Below are 6571 nucleotides of genomic sequence, written 5' to 3' on the forward strand. Positions count from 1 at the left end.
AAGGGGCCGTGGAGGTCTTCTGGTCCCATCTTAGAGAAATGCAGGTCAGGTTGGTGACTTCCCCAAGGTCACAGAGGAAGTGAGCAAAGCTGGATTTGAACTCAGGTCCGCTGACTCTAAATCCATATCTCTTTCTGTACCACTCTGACTCCCTTCTCCCCTTCCTGGTGGCCCAGAGAGAGGATGTGCTCAGGTTGGGAGCTCCTTTTACTGTCTTTTGCCTTCCTCTCCCAGCTCTTTGTATCCTGAGCCCTTGCCCAGTTCCTGGTACATAATAGGTACTTAATAGATGCTTATTGATTAAAGTAGGGAATAATGAACTAAGCTTTTTGAGGGTAGGGGCCTTCATTTTTGTCTGTTTAACACAATAGCACAGTGATTTGAACTGAACTGAATTGAATCAGATCAAATCAAATTGCACTAAATTGTTGTTCCATAGGGGAGAAAAGCAAAATTTTCTAGGAAAGCTGTTCTGGTTGGTGTTTCCAACACCAGGGACCAGTTTGTTCCCCGAGGTTGCCATGACAATGAGAACTTTTTGGATGATCTCCTAGGCAGGCTAGGAAGGGCTCCTGCCCATCAAGAGAAGAAAGAATTACTGATTTAAGGCTAAGGAGGGACGTCACACACCAGTTAATCCAGGCCCCTTATTTCACAGATTAGAAAGCTAAAACCCAGAGGCAAAAGTGATAATATAAAGCTGAAACCTCAAGTCCTACATTTTCCATGAAAATTCTAGCCAGGACCAGTTGGATTTTAAAATTAAGTACCTACCCTGGGGTAGGCACTAAGAAGTCCTAGCTTATCCTGCCAGTATCCATTGGTACCAAGGTGATTGCAAGTCACCCCCCTTTAGGCTGTGAACTGCTGGAGGGAAAGGCATTATTTTTGCTTTTCTCGGCGTTAAAACAAACCCTAGGGATACATATGCAAAAAAGAAACAGTACCTGCCCCTCCAGGAGCATACATTCTAATAGGAGAGGACACCCCCCTACAGAGAAGTGGCCTCCAGGGAAGGGATCTTTGTCTGGGGAGTCCCAGAGATAGTAAATACAGTTGGCATGCCCTTTCCAGAAGCAATGGCACCTGTTGATTTGGTGACTGTGCCCTCTGCAAGGTGGCACCACCTTACTCCAGGAAGCCTTCCAGAATGCTCCCCCACTCCTTGATGGGGTTCTTACCTCAAATGTTCCCAGAGCACTTTGCTTGGATGTCTTTCCTTTGTTCCCATCACACCCTACCTTGTGTAACTTCTATCCCTCCAGCAGAATGAGAACTAGGACCCCTCCTTTGTCTTTTACTTTCTATTCCTATGGTAGTTGCTTAATAAGTATTTGTTGAATGAATGAACACCCAGGGCTTTGTGATATGATTGCAAAAGAGACATTGAGACCAAGTGAGGGGCTCAGGGGCTGGTGCAAAAAGCCTTATTGGCATCAGAAACCTGGGTTTGAATCCCAAGTCCAACACTTTTTGGTTGTGTTTGTCTGTTTTCAAAGAGGACCATGACATCAGGGAGATGATGACATGACTTGCAGTTGACTTTGATTTGAGGGAGGAAGGGCTGTGCCAGGTCACCAGCCTCACTCTCTCCTCCAGAGCCATCTGGGTCCAGTGGCCAGATATTCATCAGGACAACTGGAGGTAGCCCAGGAGGCAGTGGGAGACCCTGGTCATTTCAGGCTAAGGCCTTTTCAGGTTCTCACTTTGAGTGAGGTAAGGCCCATTCAGTGAAGGGAGACAAGGGTTAAATGACTTGCCCAGGGTCACACAGCTAGGCAAGATCTAAGGAGGGATATGAACCCACACCCTCCTGACTCCAGGTCCAATGTTCTGTCTACTCTGTAGTCTGTGATTAGGGGCAAATCGTTAACTCCTCTGAACCTCAGTTTCTTCATCTGTAAAAAGGTTGCACTACTAGTTCAAGGTAAAGAAAGTACTTTGTAAACCTTAGGGAGCCCTAGATGTCTGAGTTGTTATCAAGATTCAGTGAAAAGTTGAATAAAGGAGAGTTCACCTGCTGAGGACAGAGGCGAGATGTTATGGGAGAAATATCTCCTTGGCTTTCATCTGGTAGGTTACTACTGCCAAAAAAAAATCTACAATGCAGAAATGATAGAGGTGAAAACCTAGGGTTTTTTTATGCTTAAGCACGGGTTCAGCCTTCACCCAAGTGGAGTTTCTGACAATTTTTATGAAGAGAATTAAGTCAGAGAAATAAATTCTTTCAAATATTGGAATCTCATCCGTTCTTTTAGGCTACTCCCATGCTTTCCTTCCATGTCACACAAGTTGAACAAACTTAATTAAACAGAATCCTGATCCCATACATCCCCTAGGGAAACAAACCTAGTGAAACAGATGATAAAGGTAAACTAAGGCAGGTTATAGATTAAATCACATTCAGAAGGGCCACAATGGGCCGATGGAGAGGGGTGATTTACATGCCCATGAGTCAGCATGACTAAGTCACCTGGGGAAGCTCAAACTCTCCTTTATCTTTTTATCTGAGGAATGTCAAAAAATCTTTCCTCTATTCTGTAATTCTATAAGTCAGGCTTTAGCCAATCCGGGTTAATATTGTCAGGAGATAGCTAAATATCTATGAGAAATACCATAGTAAAATGTAATAAGAGGAAAATGAAAGATTTACATCACGGATGATAGATTGGATCTAAAGAGTTGAGGTGGCAGGGCCCCTGGACAGTGTCTAACCCAGCCCTCCCATCGCACTGAGGAGACACCAGAGGCCCGGGGATTGGGATTGTCCGGGGTTACCAGGGTGAGGAGAAGGAGTAGAGACACTGAGGAGACCACCCTATAATTGGGCCTTGGAAGAAGAGGAAGACTTGAACAGATGGAGAAGGGGAGAGTCTGTTCTAGTCACCAAAAAGATTTTTACTGGGACAGCTAGGTGGCACAGTGAGTTGAGCACTGGCCCTGGAGTCAGGAGGACCTCTGTTCAAATCCAGCCTCAGATACTTGACACATTTACTAGCTGTGTGACCTTGGGCAAGTCACTTAACCCCAAATGCCCTGCCTTACCCCCTCCAAAAAAAAAGAAAAAAGGTTTTTACTTTTCATTTTTTTAGGCGATCGGGGATAAGTGACTTGCCCAATGTCACACAGCTAGTAAGTATCCAAGGCTGGATTTGAACCCCAGATTCTAGGGCCACTGCACCACGTAGCTGCTCCATCTTTCATTCTTATCTAATTATTCCCCAGCTAGATTGTAAATGCCTTGGGGTCAGGGTCCAGAAGCATCAGGGCCCAGCACATCCTAAGTGTTGAGTTAAAAACACATGTTGACTGATGGGTCCCCTGTAGAGATGCTTCATCTCCTATACTGTCAGAGGCAGGGTAGTGTAGTGGACAGAGCATTGGACTTGGCATCAGAGAAGCATGAATTCAAATCCAGCCTCCGATACTTTACTAATTGTATGCTCCTCTAACCCTGTTTCCCCAACTGTTAAATGGATATAACCCTAGCACCTGCTTTGCAGGATCGTTGCAAGGATCAAATATATATAAAGAAGTATATAAATGTAAGCTATTTATTATTATTATTATTGTTTATTATTAGAGTAGTCTTTGGCTTTCCTCTCCACTAGTAACAATGGAGTGGGCTAAGCAAGTCACATTCTTCCTTTTCACAGATGGAATGTGTTTGTCTTAGAGCAGCAACCAGTACCTCGAACCCGGTGGTTTGGGTCTCATGTGAACTGACGAGGTGTTTTCTTTTTTTTCCATTATTATTAATTTTTATTCTGAACCTAACAAACATGAATTAGAGTGGACATTTGCTTAAGTTAAAGTTAAGAAGACTGGACAAGCAGCTACAGATCCTTATTCTGTACATCCTTCTTTTGTTTTGAAGTAGGTAAGTTCAATGTGTATTGTATGATTTGTTCCTTTCTGGGAATTCCTTCAGTTCTTTTTGCTGCATTAACAAAAAAAAGAAGCCTTTTCTCTTTTCACTTCCTTATTCCTATTTCCCCCTTTCCCTCCCATCCCCTCCCCTAATGGAAAGAGGCCTTCTAATGAATCTACATAGTCAAGCAAAACCAATTTGGACTTTGACCAAGACCCTAGTGTCTTGGAGCTCTAAGGAGGTCTGAACATTTCCCTTGTAAATTAGATGCCTGGGGTTAATGGAGGAGCGAGTGGGTTGTGGGTAAATGAAGGAGTTTATTCCAGAACCTCAGAGGCTGTCCGGTCCAACTAAAACCTGAACACGAGTCAGCCCTCAAGATAGACCTCTCCTCCATGCTTGGTGCAAAGCACGGATGAGAGTGACTTCCCCCCACCTCCCAAGGTAACCTATTTCCGTGTTAGGAAGTTTCTCCCAGCTTCTCCCCTAAATCTGCCTCTCCACAACTCCCATCCATCGCTCTTAATCCTCTTCTCTGGGGCCACGATAAAAAACCAAACAATTCTCTGCGGAGTCTGAATGCATATTGAAGCATACTTTTTAAAACTTTATTTTTCTTGGGTTGGGTTTTTTTTTTTTTGGTCTGTGTTTTCTTTTGCAACCTGGCAAATGTGGAAATATGTTTGCATGACTGCACATGTATAATCTATTTTAAATTGCTTGCTTTCTCAAGGAGCGGGGAGAGTAGGGAGAGAAAGAGTATGAAACACAAAATTAAAAAAAAAGAATGTTAAAGATTGTTATTACATGTAATTGGAAAAAAATAAATTACAACAATTTTCACTTAAAAAACTCCAACAATTCTCTGAGTCTAATACCTAAAGACAATTATCATGTCCCTCTGTAGCCTTCTCTTCTCCAGGTTAAATATACCCAATTCTTTGAACCACTTCTTGATTATAGGATGATTGTGAGACCCCTTACTGCCCACCCCCACTAGCTATCCTCTGGGTATTTCCCACCTTCTCAGTGTTCTTCCTAAAATGAGAAACACAGAACTGAATTCAACACTCCAAATATGAAGTGACCAATAGAGACCATACGCAGTAGGACTTTTACCTCCCTAGCTTTAGGTACTGTCAATCTCCCAAGAGACCTTTAGCTTTCTCGGGTTACCATATCACCCTGTTGACTTGGAGTGAGTTTGCAACCACTGAAACTATCAGATCTTTTTTGAGATCTTCCTTCATCTTGTACTTGTGAGGCTGATTTTTTTAATAACCTCAAGCCTTAGAAAAGCGTTGGTGCTGGGTAAATACTTAATAAATGCTTTATCGAAGTTCATCTACTTGGATGAGACCATATGAACTATCTTTGTATTCTGACTCCTTCATCCAGTATATGGATGGCCATGATTAACCTATCCACCATCTCCCAGCCATCTTTCCTAGCTTGTGTCATTGGTGAATTTAATTAACATTCTATTTATTCCTTTATGCCAGTCATTGGTTGATCATCTCAAACAGCATGGAATAAGTGTGGATGCCTGGGGCATTCCATTGATGGGCCTCCTTTCAAACTGACATTGGAAGATGAATGACTGACTGTTCTCTGTGTCTAACCATTCAACCGATTCCAAATCCACCCAAATGTCCTATTGTCTAGCCCGTATTTCTCTCTCTTGCTTACTAGTAAAACATGGAGAGATTTGGTCAAATGCTTTGCTAAAGTCTAGGTAAACTATATCCATAGCATGTCCTTATGTTTTGTTAACGCTGTTAATACTGTCAATAAAGGAACTGAGATTAGTCTGGCATGACTTTTTTCATGGTGCCATACCGGCTCTTTGTGGACACTGCTTCCTTTTCTAGATGTCCAACAGATATCTTGTTAATAATATTGTAACCAAGCTTTCCAATGAAGCCTGGGGCATTTGACTTGCAGCTGGGTATATAGAAAGAGATGTGACTCTAGATGAGCAAATAGAACGTGGACAGGACGTATCATGCCTGCTTAAAGGACCAGAGGAATGGGGCTTGTGGAAGAGAAACATGTGTGGTCCTAAAGACTCTTCAGCAGAGAAATGTATGGAAAGAGAAGCTCCAGACATATAAGAGAAGGCCCTGATTTTCAGTCTGCCTCCCTGTTAGCATGGACCACCTTTAGTGAGATCAGATCCTCTCTCCTTTGAGTCATATGAAATCCAAAATTAATTCCATTTTGTTTGGTTCTTCCAATTTGGTGAGCTAGGCCCTGTTTTGCTGTAAATTATATGATTGTGGGGAAAATGAGATGATAATATGATTCTGAGAAATTGGGGAGTGGGGACTGAGCACAAAATGTTCTGTACGTCTTGTGGTCAGTTCTTGTAATGACCACAGAAAATACCAGCATATTCTTTTTTCTTTAATATTTTTCCCAATTATATATAAAAACAATTTTTAACATTCATTTTTTTAAAATTCTGAGTTATAAATTCTCTCTCTCTTTTCTCTCCTCCCTCATTGAGAAGGCAAGCAATTTGATATAGGCTATGCATGTGGAGTCATGCAAAACATGTTTTCATATTAGTCATGTTGTGAAAGAAAACACAGACCCCCCCCCCCAAAAAAGCAACCCAAGAGAAATAAAAACAAACTTTGCTTTGATCTGCATTCGGATTTCATCATTTTTTTGTCTGGAAGTTGATAGCATTTTTCA

Source organism: Trichosurus vulpecula, chromosome 1 (assembly GCF_011100635.1).
Source record: "Trichosurus vulpecula isolate mTriVul1 chromosome 1, mTriVul1.pri, whole genome shotgun sequence".
NCBI classification, from domain to species: Eukaryota; Metazoa; Chordata; class Mammalia; order Diprotodontia; family Phalangeridae; genus Trichosurus; species Trichosurus vulpecula.